Source organism: Telopea speciosissima, chromosome 6 (assembly GCF_018873765.1).
Source record: "Telopea speciosissima isolate NSW1024214 ecotype Mountain lineage chromosome 6, Tspe_v1, whole genome shotgun sequence".
Classification (NCBI taxonomy): domain Eukaryota; kingdom Viridiplantae; phylum Streptophyta; class Magnoliopsida; order Proteales; family Proteaceae; genus Telopea; species Telopea speciosissima.
In genome coordinates, this window is record NC_057921.1 from 35399279 (window position 1) to 35413016 (window position 13738).

A 13738-nucleotide genomic window follows, 5' to 3' on the forward strand; every position below is an offset into this window, starting at 1 on the left:
AGAAACCCTAACAGGGATGCACCAGGGTTCCCATGGGCGACCATGGGAAGCCCTAAAAATTAAATGGGGCACCCATGGGACACCATGGGCTAACCCAGGGCGTGCAAAACCCTGAGGATAAATATCTTGGTCTCCCTAGGGAACCATGGTTTGATCCCTGGACCGTTGTTTGACCAACAGTGTGGCCCCAGTATTACCACACCAAAGAAGGGGAGGACCACGTAGGGGGTAGCTAAGTTCTTGGAATAAAGACTCTAGGCAAATAAGTTATGTTGTCGTATATGTCAATGCTTTGTATTTAGACTCGTGCTTTTATCTTTTGTTTGCGAGATTGACCATGAAATGAGATTGGGGCCAAGAAAAATTGCATAATTCCCTATGGGCTTTCACTCATCATTGTTGTCTGCCCAGTTGGTATAAAAAATGCATATAGAGAGTTTGGCATTGGGCGTTCAATAAGAAGATTGTGATCCTTAGTGTGTTTGAGGTAGCACAAGATGCGTTTGACTAGGATCTAGTGATCTTCGCTTTGGATGCATAAACTAACAAGTTTTGTTTATGGCAAAGGAAACGTGAGGTTGGGTCATTTATTTACATAATGCAGCGCACCAACAATTGACCTATACTCAGTGGGAGTAGACAGAAGGACACCCCTTGAGACCGATGATGTTTGAGTTGTGGCCATGGGAGTGAGGACTAATTTACATTCGGCCATGCCAGACCGATTGAGCAAGTCACTAATGTATCATGACGGTGATAATAATATGACTTTGCGGTGTTTACCAACCTCAATACCCAAGAAAAAATGGAGATCACCCAAATCTTTAAGGAAAACTCAACAGTGAGATAATGAAGTAAGGTAGAAAATAGAGGTTGATTGCTGCCCGTAACTAAAGTATCATCAACATAATTCAAGAGATGAACAACATGCACACCCGATTTAAGAATGAACAGAGACGAATCTGTTTTGGAGGCATGAAAAACCAGGCGGAGAAGAAACTGAGATAGCTTGTGGAACCATGCATGGGGTGCCTATTTTAAACCATAAAGAGACCGATGGAGACGACACACATGATCTGGTTTGTGATGATCTTCAAGCCCTGGTGGTAGAGAGATAAATGCTTCTTCAGAGAGAACCTCGTGTAAGAAAGCATTGCGGACGTCAAGCTGCCTTATTGACCACCATTGAGAAACAGTAATAGTAAGAACATATCATATCATGGTGGTCTTGACTACAGGGCTGAAGGTGTCAGCGTAGTTAATATCGGGTTGTTGATGGAACCCTTTGGCCACTAAACAAGCCTTGTAGTGCTCAAGAGAACCATTCACCTTGCAATTGTTTCTATAAACCCATTTGCACCCAATTAACTTCATTGAAGGGATCCTAGGAACAAGGGACCACTTGTCATTCCGTACCAAAGCATTGAACTCATCACTCATTGCAGGACGTCATTTAGGGTGTTTAGAGGCCTGGGTGAAACAAGTTGGTTCAGATGTTGGGGAAGTCACAGTGAGGGAATGGGGAGGCTGAGGGCGAGGGCATAGGGTCATGCAATGACGACAGATGGGGATAGCAGGCTGGTCAGATGGATTTGGGATCAATTACATGCCTGATGGTAGGAGGGCTTAGGGTAGGCTAGGGAGGCATATAGGTCGCTTACAAGGAATATGTGAAGGACGAGGTTGGGGGGGTCCACTACTCTTGGTTGGGGGGTTAATAGGGGAACCTAACGGTATAGGGGTAAGGGGTGGAGCCTAGGAGGCAGTGGTCAGGGGTTTTGTAGGTGCTGATGGAGAGGGAGATTTGGCTGGTAAAGATGCAATACTGGGGGACCGAACGGGAGTAAATAATGGTGGAGGGGGCACGGAAATGGAGGTTGATGTCCACGGAACAAGGTAGGGTTTGGAAGAGGAAGACAAAGGTGGAGGATCCAAAATTGAAGTTGATGTAAAGGGGAAAGAGGTCTCATCAAACTGAACGTGTCTGACAATGTAAATTCGGTTAAAAGAGAAATCAAGACAATGGTATGCAAAATAAGAGGGACTGTAACTGAGAAACACACATGGAGAAGAACGGTAATCCATGTCAATTATAGGGGTGAAAATGGGGAAAATAGAGACAACCATAGACACGAAAGAAAGAAAATTTGGGGGACTTATGGAAAACTAAATGAAAGGGAGTAGTTTCATTAGAGACTTTCGATGGCATCCTAATTATGAATTCGACCATAGTCTCAAAGTCATAGTGCCAGTAAGATTGGGGGGCATGAGCAAGAAGGGAGGGACCTGTTTCAGTGATGTGGCAGTGACGGTGTTCTACAGCCCATTGCTACTCAGGTATGGAACGATATTCCCCACATCAATTAGTCTGGATGGCTTTGTTTTTTCAGGAAAATGCCGTTCAACAAGGGTTTGGAAGTGATGAAAAACTGAAACACACCAGATTTCCACAAAATGGGATGAAACCAAATATACTTTGTATTGTCATCAATAGAGATTACATAATAATGCTGGCCATCAACTAATGGAGTAGGAGATGATCCCCAAACATCACTATAAACAAGATCTAAAGGAAATAAACTATGAGAATGGGACATTGATAGCGAGAAACGACTAGCTTGCCTAACTGACAAGTGGTACAGACTCGATTGAAGCATGCGGATTGGCACAGTAAATTAACTACTGGACTTGTAACATAAGACATAGTAAATGTTCATGCAGATGGCCCAAATGATAATGCCAACCTTCCAGAGTGGTGCACTCGGCTACATGTACAGAAGGAGAAGGATTAGATGAAGAATAAAGAGTGTAGAGAGTCCTCCACTCACGGATCGGACAACACTATTGAATTGGTGACCTGATCCTTCACAACAACAACAAAAAAAAAAAGAAAAAAAAAAAAGGGAGGGATGAAATTCAAAGTAGATGTTATTGTCTTTTGCAAATTGTGTAAAACAAAAAGTAAGATTTTAGAAATGGACAGAACATGTAAAACGTTAGATAGTTTAAAGAAAAGAGAAGTATCACCAATATTTGAAATTTGCAAGCCCTTACCATTACTCACATGAACCTGATCCGGACCAGTGTATTCATCATATGAGGAGAGGGAGTGAAGGTCAGGGCTTACATGGTGAGAGGCACCGGTGTCAAGGTACCAGATGAGAATAGTGGAGGGTGGGGTGTAGGAAGGAGAGGCGAATTAGGGTGGGGGTAGGGCGAATTGTTGGGTTGGTAAAAGATCCAAACTAGTGTATTTTCAAAAGGGATTATTTATTCAAAAAAAAAAAAAAAAGACAAGAGATAGCTGCTTGGTCATGTAGCCCTTGCACCGGCAAGGGGGCCAATGAGGCTGCGCATAGGGGTATAATCACAGATGAGATTTTTTATTTTAGAAGGGACTAAGCAGTAATTTTGCGAGCTCTTTTTCTAAAAAAATTACTCTCAAAAGGGATTAGGAGGTGTAGTATCAGCCAAGATTGGGATTCATTATATGCCTAATTTTATCCCAAGAGTTTAGAATCATGAGAGTGCCTTGATAAAATATACTTCTAAAATAATTTCCCTGGCGTATCAATACACTCAATCCCATCCCAAGATTAATCTTACCGGGAGAGATCTACATGCCACCCGCATGTATTGGCCATCTCCTACACAAAGCCAATGGATCTACAAGAGAAATCACCTCATGGTTGCACATCGTCATGGAAGAGAAAGAGTTTGAGAGCTATTCAACTGGTAGTGTATACATTATTTTCCTTACAACGAATCTAATTGAATGTGGTATCCTTTAGAACGTGGACCATCTTATGCATAGCGAGCGTTACAAGCACTCTTTAGTGAAAACTCTTGATTCGTAATGCAAATTATAACTAATTCCCATAAGACCTTCGTAAAGAGCAGACCTCATCGCAACAGTAAGGTTATTTTATTGTGATCTAATGATCACGAGTTCGAGTTAGGAAACAACCTCTCTGTGACACAAGGTAAAGCTATATACATTAATTATGTCCCTCTCCAAACCCCACAATGGCAGGAGCTTGTACACGCCTTTGTTTTATCTAGTTACGTCCTAAGGCTTCACCTTTAACTCTTTAAGTTTAAGGTTTCAAACAACATTATATCTTTCCTGATGAAAACAGGTAAATTAATGCTAGACAAACAGATTCTTAATTTGTTCATGCTTTCCTGATCGAATCCTGCCTGCCAACGACTTATACCTAGTAAAGTAGAAAACCATAGAAAACCAGGGAGTCTTTTCTAATTTTCAGAAACTTCAGAAAGGAAGCAAAACAGGACTGTTTTGTCTAGTTTTGTAAAACTAAACTTGTTTTTGTTTATTTTTGCTAACTCAAACATATGGTGGACAGTTTTGTAAATGAAAACCCAAAAGTAGCTAATCATGTAATTTTCCTTTAAAAGATCGCTCTAGGATATACTAACAAATAATAACAATCTGGATTGCTTGGGGCCATTCATTTGGCCCATCCTGGATTGTTACGGATAATCCAGATCAATCCAGTCCGATATCTATATGGACCGGTCAGTACGAAATTCCAGTCCAATACCAAAACTGATCTTTATAACCATGATACAAGCAGCAAGCACCTTAATTAAAAGATAGAAACACATATTTAGCACTTACTGATAATTGCTACCCAAAAAATTAAATGAAGGAAATATATGCTTCCATTGGCAGATTAGCTTATAATTTCCAGTGAACTTTTTGTAGTTTCAAAGAGATGCATGTCTTCAGTCATAGTTACCTTACAGTCTGTACTAAATACTAAATGCAAGTACAATATATGAATTGTTGCACTATAAGAAAGCCTCACTGGCAGCTCAATGTCCAAAGTTTAGGTCTAAGGATCAAAGTAGCTGATTAAAAAAGTCAAATATCCTTAACCCATGCTAAAGAACATATGAAGGTGTTTCTGAACCATTAACTAGAGTCTAGAGGTTCAATCATGGTAAAGATCTCGCTAATATCTCGATATTGTGGTTCCTAGAGTCGAGATACAAGGCGATATGGAAGTAGTATATACATTTTCTCGACCAAGATCTCGGGTTCAAGTTTCAATCTCGACCCGGTCAAACTAGACCAAACCCTTTGTCTTAATTAAGTTGTTTACCCCTCTATTTTAATTATGATTGTTCTACTATAAATATTGTGCGGAATAGCCTAAGATAGAGGTTGTAGACTACTAACCTAGGATCCGAAGTCAAACTACTACTTATATATTATTACATTGATTGATAGAGATCACTTGGCTTCATCTGAGTTAGTTGGAAATCCCAACTCAAAAAATCAAATTAATTTTCTTATCTCATTACTAAGGGATTAATCTTTTTTTTTTTTGCTAAAGGTCAGCAAAATGTGTATTAATAAAAGAAATGTAAATAGTACAATTTAGTTACGTAAATCAATAGGAAGGCTTTTCATGCGCTTCCTAGAACACTTTATGAGAAATAAAGTCAGGGGGGGTAGTCCAACTACTGGTTGCCTTCCTTTTCGCTGCATAGTTTGCTAGTGCATCCGCCACCGAGTTTCCCTCTGTATAGCAATGCGTGATGCACCATTCAATAGAGTCTAGATAATTGGCAATCTTCATCCATTCTCTTCTAAATCTCCAGGGGATCTTGCGAGAAAGTATTGTAGAAACCACCGCTTCAGAGTCGCATTCTACCCAAACCTTGGCATGCTTGATTCCAGTTAAGAAAGCTCCCATCTCAACGATAAAATTTGTTCCAACTCCCTGGAATTCTGCAAAGCTTCTTAACACAGCCCCGTAATGGTCGCAAAAAATTCCCCCTGCCCCAATTGAGACTGGGTTCCCTATTGATGACCCATCAATGTTTAATTTTCTCCAGTCTCTGAGGGGGTGTCTCCAAATCACTTCTATTATCTTTCTTTCCAGCGGCCTTAGGGTGGGAATCTTTAGCTTTCTAGTCAGGCTCAGTTCTTGAACTGTTTTCACTTGAACTCCTTTACTCCTTAAGCATTCTCCGACTTCTTTGAGGCTTAATTTTACCAGCACTGTTGGTGATCTTCTCGCATTATCATGGCGTCGCCTATTGCGCTCCCACCAAATATTATTACAGCAGATAATTAGAAGACCACTCCAAACCTTAGGAAGCGGTACTACCTTTGCTTTCCTTTGCCACCATGAAAAAACCAACTCCATAGAAGGGAAACCGCACCACGTTTGGCCAAAATCATCGATCAGCTCCATCCAAACAGATCGTGAATAGTTGCATTCAAGGAATATATGATGGACGGTTTCCCAAGCTGCATTGCATAGTTCACATCTTGAGGCCAATGGAACTGATTTGCTGTTTACTTGATCATCAGTTGGGAGCTTGCCTTGAGCCAGTCGCCAGCCGAAGACCGCAGCTCGAGGAAGTAAATCTTTATTCCAGATTGTTGCAACCCACCTAGGAGCAGCACCCTTGACTCGCAGTGCATTCCAAGCACTCTTGACTGTGAAAATACCCGTTGTAGAGTGCATCCACCACCTGCTATCTTGCCCACTGTGGCATGAGATCCCACTGTCTTGCACTTTTTTAAACAGATTCTGAATCAATGAGTCTTGAGTTGAAGGCAAGATCCAAGAGTGCTCTTACCAATAATCAGCCACTACTGTTTTTAGCTTTCTAGGAATGTGAAGCGGGTGAGCCAGGTCCTCCAAGCTTTGATTGTCATACCAAAAGCTAATGGTGCTACCATCTCCCACCTCCAGCCTTTCAGCCATTTGAACAAACACCCAAACTTTCTTCAGCCCAGGTAGAAGAGTAGATGTCCCTGCCAAAGATTTGAGCGACCCATCTGCTTTGAGCAGTCGTCCTCTCAGGAAAGCAGCGAGAGTCGATTGTTCCGTTTTAATGGTCCAAGCAAGCTTTGAAATTAGTGCCAAGTTAAGGTCTCGCAATCACCTGACACCTAGCCCACCTTCTTCCTTGGGCCTACACAGCTTCTCCCACCTAACTGTTATCGCCCTTGAGCTGTCCGCGTCCCCAGTTCAAATGAAATTGCGTACCCATCTTTCCATAGCCTCCACTACTCCTGCCGGCCAAAGATAGACTGAGAAGTTGTGCATTAGAATGCTACACATTACAGACCTAATCAGCTTTAGGCGTCCTGCCATTGATAAGAATCGTCCCTTCCAAGATGCTAGCCTTTGTTTAAACTGATCCATCAAAGGCTGAATTATGTCTTTCTTAAGTCTTCCTTTCATTAGCATCACTCCAAGGTATTTTGTAGGAAATTTACATTCAGGGATTTGCAGGGCCGATGAGAGCTTTTGTCTTCTGTTCGCCATTATTTGACCATAAAAAAACTTGCTTTTAGCTAGGTTTAAAACTTGGCCAGAATGCTCCCCATATCTCTCAAGGAAATGCTTGACTCGCCTCACATTAGATAAATCTGCCTTCATAAAAATAAATAGATCGTCAGCGTATAGAAGATGGGAGGGGGTAGTCACCTGTCGTGGCCCGGCCAAGGCTTTGAGCCATCTTCGATTTCACAGCTCATTAAGACCTCTACATAAAATTTCTTCAGCAATGATAAATAGCATAGGGGACAGGGGGTCCCCTTGTCTCAACCCTCTCTCCATTCCAAAAAATCCAGCTGGTCCACCATTAAACAAAATAGAGATCCAGGTTGTCTGTAGAATTTGGCGCACCCATTGAATCCATGTATGCGAGAATCCAAAAGCACATAGAACCTCAAATAAGAAATTCTAATCCATAGTGTCAAAGGCTTTTTGTATGTCCAGCTTGAGCCCCAAACCTCGTCCTCTGCTCTGTGCATCCATTAAATTTGTCAGTTCTGATGCAACTCCAATATTTTCAAAAATTATTCTTCTCTTTTGGAAAGCACCTTGCTCAATAGATATTAACTTATGCAAAATTGATGACAGTCTAGTAGCCATAATTTTAGGGATAATTTTAAAGAAGAAATTTCCCAAACAAAGAGGTCGGAACTGTCCCACTTTTCTAGCATTGTCTACCTTTGGAATCAAGCAGAGAAAATTACTGTTCACACCCTTAGTTACAACTTCCTCCCTGAAGAAGCTCTGAACTCCCCTACATACATCCTTCTCAATAATTTCCCAACACACCCTATAAAAGGTACCTAGAAAGCCATCGGAGCCCGGTGCACTAGAGGGGTCCAAGTCATATGCTGCAGATTTAATTTCCTCTTTCGAAGGTGTCCTGGTCAGCATAGTATTGTCCGCTTTAGACACTAAAGATGGAATCACCGATAGAAGTTCTACATCACTAGTTGTGTTACCACATTGGAAGAAGCTTTCAAAATGAGCAACTAGATGGTTTCCAATCTCTTCTTGATCCTTCAGAGTTGATCCATCCTCCTTATCTAATTCACGAATGAAAATTTTTGCCCGCCTCATCCTGGTTGATAGGTGGAAATACTTTGAACATCGATCACCAAATGTCAGCCACTTCTCTCTCGACTTTTCTCTCCATATTTGCTCCTGTAGCTCCATTGCTTTATCAAACTCTTTTCTTGCCTGCAATTCTCTATCGAACAATTCCTCAATTAAACCCTCCATTTCAATTAAATTTTGCACAGTCTGCAGGTTCGTTTTGGTGCGATCCACCTATTTGTCCACATGTGGAAAAACACGCCTAGCCCATTCTCGCATACACCCCTTCAGCCGCTTCAATTTTTTGTGCACCACAAGCATTGGTGTTCCCCTTACTGGTTCAGCCCAAGACCTGCCCATCACTTTCGAGAACTCCACGTGCTCTGTCCAAAAGCGTTGCATGCGGAAACGAATGTTTGGAGGACGTGGAACTGCTTCATTGTACACCACAAGAGGAGTATGATCTGAGCATCCGCGAACTAGGACCTGTTGAATCGGCTCCGCAAATCTATGTTGCCACCCATCATTTCAAAAACTGCGATCAAGAACTGCATGCACATTCCCCACTTTTCTATTGTTGGACCAAGTGAATTTCCTACCAAGAGAGGAATTGGCCTCAGCGCAGCAGATTCAATCATAGTTGCAAATTCCTCCGCCGATCCTAAGTTAAATCTGCCAGGACCTCTCTTCTCCCTAGCATATAAATTAGCGTTAAAATCTCCAATTACTTGCCACAGCCTACCAAGCCCCGCCACCGATGCCAAATCAATTTAAAGTTGACGCCGGGCAGCTCTGAAACAGCACCCATGCACCACAGAAATGATACTGTTCACCCCGTTGTACATCACCTGCAGAGTTCGTTGCTGATCAGATTTGAGGATCGCCCCTGGACGTTGAAGACCCATCTTCCATAAAAACCAGATATTATCTGGACCTTTCTCTGGGTCATTTGACAAAAAAGCCGCATCCATACCCAGAGACTCAATGTATCTACTTGGGCATTTATCAATACTAACCTTGGGCTCTACCAAACAGAAAAAATCTGGATTCTGTTCTCTTATTAATGCTCTCAAGTGAGCCTTTGCTTTATTATTCCCTATTCCTCTAATATTCCAGAATAGGCACCGCATGATTCAAAATTCTGTTGAGATATCTTGACACTTAGACGCAGCGTCCCGCTGTTGAGCGAAGCTACTAGCCACAATACCAGCTTCCTGTGAGCCTTTTACTCGTCGCCGTGTGGCCGATAAGATGTTGCTCTGCTGAATGTGCTTCTCTCGTGAAGTTTTTCTACGTGTAGCTTTATGAAATTGATTTTCAAGTCCACTTTCTTCTTCTTGCGTGCCTTCCTGATGGGTCACCACCACCATCCTTCCATTTTCATAGCTCTCCACTATTATAGGTTGCACGCTCTCCTGATGGGGAGAACTATGAACTACCTCAAAGTCTCCTTGAGCCAAATCTTGGTTTGCTACAGATTGGTTTAAAGAACCGGTCTGGGGTAATCCAACCACTCCTTCAAAACCATCTTCAATTCTATCTCTCACATGCGGTGACATAGTCTCAGCCACAATTGAAACTGACTACAATTCGAGCTAATAGGATCGGTCAAATCAGTACAGTCAATCTTTTGGACTGAAAACTTTGACCAGATTTTTCTGGGGGTTACGAGACTCCGTTTGAGGTCCCGTTTTTTGCGTTGGCTCTGTTTTTCTGTGCTCTACATAGTGGTACCCTATGTTTTGATCAGATATGCATATATTAAATATTTATGGTATTCTTTTGATACATGCCCTTTTATGAAATTATCGATTTGTTCCATTGGGAATCGAACCAGTTTTCTGACTTGCTGAAATATCAATCTAGATGAACAGAATCATTGGATTTTGTGTAAGTTTTTAAAACATTAAAAACAGATATGCATATTTTAAATATTTTTGGTATTCTTTTGATGCATGCTCTATTCTGGAATTTATCGGTTCGTTTCATTGGAAACTGAACTAATTTTTAGACTTGCTGGAATATCTACATTGATGAACAGCACTGTTGCCATATTTGTGTTAATTTTGAGAGATTAAGCCCCTTGTCATAAGTTGTAAAATAACACAAATTTTTAAGGGTGTAAGTAATTTTGAAAAATCCCAAGAGAGGGTTCCATGGATTCGACAAGATACAGCCACCAAAGCGATCTTCCTTGTTGAATTTGTGAAACACCGGTCTCATACAATTGTGGGATGTCCTTCAACTCTGATGTGTGGTCATACACCCAAAGGTGGTGATCATGTATTGGTACTTGAATGGGGTACATATACAGTATGCATATGAATTGGCTGACCCTAGAATTCTACACACCCAAAGGTGGTGAATTTTGAAAGTTGAGTTGTATTTCCATGGCCACTGGTATGTAGGGATTTTTACAATTGCATGTTGGAAATTCAGCCCAAAGGTGTTTTCACAATGATGTGTGTAAAATTCTCATTAGCTTATAAGGTTTTAAGCTATACTTGCATCATGCTGATTATTATACTGTTCATTGTTTAAATTTTCAGTCACTTTTTCTGTCAACAATACTACGGTCACTATTGAGATTCTTACTGGGTCAAATTTTAAGAAGTGGAAAGAGGACATTATGTTTGCCATGGAGATGGCAAATGTGCATATGTCCCTTGTTATAGATAAACCAATGGACCTAACAGCTGATAGTGCTGAGGATGAAAGATCTATGCATTCTGCATGGGAAAAGAGTAACCACTTAGCTGTACTGTCTATAAAGAAGTCCATACCGAAACACCTGAAGAACGGTCTGCCTAATAAATGTACTACCAGGGAGTTGTTGGATGCAATTTTCAAGAGATACCAAGTTTCATCGAATGCTGAGATTGGGAGACTTCTGCAAGGGCTATTTAATATGGAATATCATGGTTCTAGGGGTGTTAGGGATTATATTGTTTGGATGGTTGGCTATCAAACCAAAATTAAAGCCTTGAATGTTTCTCTTCCTGATGCCTTCATTGTTCATCAAGTTCTTAATACCTTCTATCTATGAAGTCCATCTGGGAGAACATGACTGCGACATTGGTTGTGTAGTTGATCCAGTTACTTATTCTGGCGTTGTTTCTAGTTCTCAGTTAGATTTGTGGTTAGATGTAATAAGAGATGAGGTGCAATCGATGAAACATAATGTTGTTTGGGAGCTTGTTGATTTAAACTTGAGGGTTTTGCGGTGGATGGTTCAGACCATCTTGTGTAGACTCAAGAACTTTATTTATGGTCTTAAGCACGCTTTCAGGCAGTGGTATTTGAAGTTCGAAAGTGTCGTGACTTTATTCGATTTTATGAAAAACATAGTGGATCTATGTATATATATCACAAGGTCAGTGGGAGCAAATTCTGTTTTCTCATGTTTTATGTGGATGACATCCTGCTTGCTGGCAGTGACCTAGGGATGTTGCATAACTGAAAACAACTATTATCTAGGAATTTGACATAAAGGATCTTAGTGAGGTTTTTTTTGTCCTTGGCATTAATATCCATAGGGATCGTTCTCACCGTTTACTAAGTTTTTCTCAGAGGGCTTATGTTGATCGTATTCAAAAGAGATTCAGTATGCTGGATTGCAAAGCTGGGAATGTTCTTGTTCTCAAGGGTATCAAACTGAGTTCGACACAGTGCCCGAAAAATGAAACTGAGAAGAATGAAATAAAGAAGGTGTCTTATGTTAGCGCACTAGGTAGTATCATGTATGCTCAGGTTTGTATCAGATCGGATATTGCTTTTGTGATGGGTCTTCTTAGCAGATATCAGTAAGATCCTATTTTTAGACACCGGGCTGCTGCCAAGAAAGTATTGAGGTACTTGAAGGGAACAAAAGATTATATACAACATAAGGACACGTTCCTGAACTCAAGCTAGTGGATCATACAGATTCCGACCTTGCTGGCTGTGAGGATGATAGGAGGTCCACATCTGATTATGTTTTCCTAATGGCAGGAAGGGCAGTTTCATGGAACAGTACAAGACAGACATTGGTAACCACTTTTACTATACATGTAAAGTTTGTAGTATGCCATGGGGCTGCTACTCAGGTTATTTGACTCAGGAATCTCATGAAGTAGTTGACCATTTTAAATTTTATGGATAGACCCATCCAGATATATAGTGATAACAGCTTTGTTGTTGGTTATAAACAACAATAAAAGACTTAAAGGGTCTAAGCACATGAAGGTCAAATTTTGAACGTAAAGGAGACAGTAAGGAAATGTGATATTGCAGTGGAGCATTTTGGTACAGATGATATGATTATAGATTTCCTAACCTAAGGTCTTCGCCCTTGTGTTTTGAAAGACATGTCATAAGCATGGGCTTAGGTGCATCATGGGATGAGGTTGGTTAGTGGGAGTTGGTTTTGGCTCCATTGTAAAATGAAGTTTCTTTTCATCTATGATTTTTACCGTGTGGTAAACTTTGGCTTATATGTATCAGTTGTCCTTACATGCAAATTTCTTTTGAACACATGGGTGTTTCATTTATCGACATGATGTATATATATCTGGTTTTAAAGACTTAAAGAATGTGTTAACCTTAAGCAAGATTGGGGCATTAAGTTATTAGCCTAAAGGTATGTCTTGTAACACATAAAGTAAAACTCGAGTTATTCAAGATAAGACATACAGATTCGTTGGAATCATAAAGATTATTTCTCTAGTGAGCTTATGCCACTTAAAGAAGAGGAATTTTGGACTGACAAATGGATAATACATAAGGAATCAGTATGTGAGTATTATTTCGTTGCCACACTACCACATTGCATCCATGTTAGTAAAGTTGAGGGCTCTCGTGACCATGGAAAGCTCTGTGTCGCTTGATCATAGATGCAGTTACCGTCATGATTCGGTGTCTAAAACTCTATGGGACAGGATTGACTTTCTAATACGACCTTTAGACCAATTTGTTTTTAAATTGTGCACATAACGTTTTTCTAAAAGGTTGTTAGCCTGTGATTTGTTTTGGTCAAAACTGTTTTTAAATCTCTTTAAAAATAAGGAATTTAATATAAATCCAAGTGGGAGAATGTTAGAATTTTAATTCTATAAGGATTAATATTCTAATATTATATGGATTCATATTAAATATCTTAAACCAGATTAATTAAAGTTTTGGTCTAATTAGGGAGGTCATTAAGTTGTATTAGAAGTCTAATATGGACTGGCTTAGTGTGGGCCAGATAGATTCCTACTGGGACTGTGATGAGTCAGACCCTATAGGAATTACTATATAAGGAGAGCTAGGTCCCCCCTCTATCCATAACAACTATTAGTTCTCAATTCCTATTGAGGAGTGTATTCTTGAAAGAG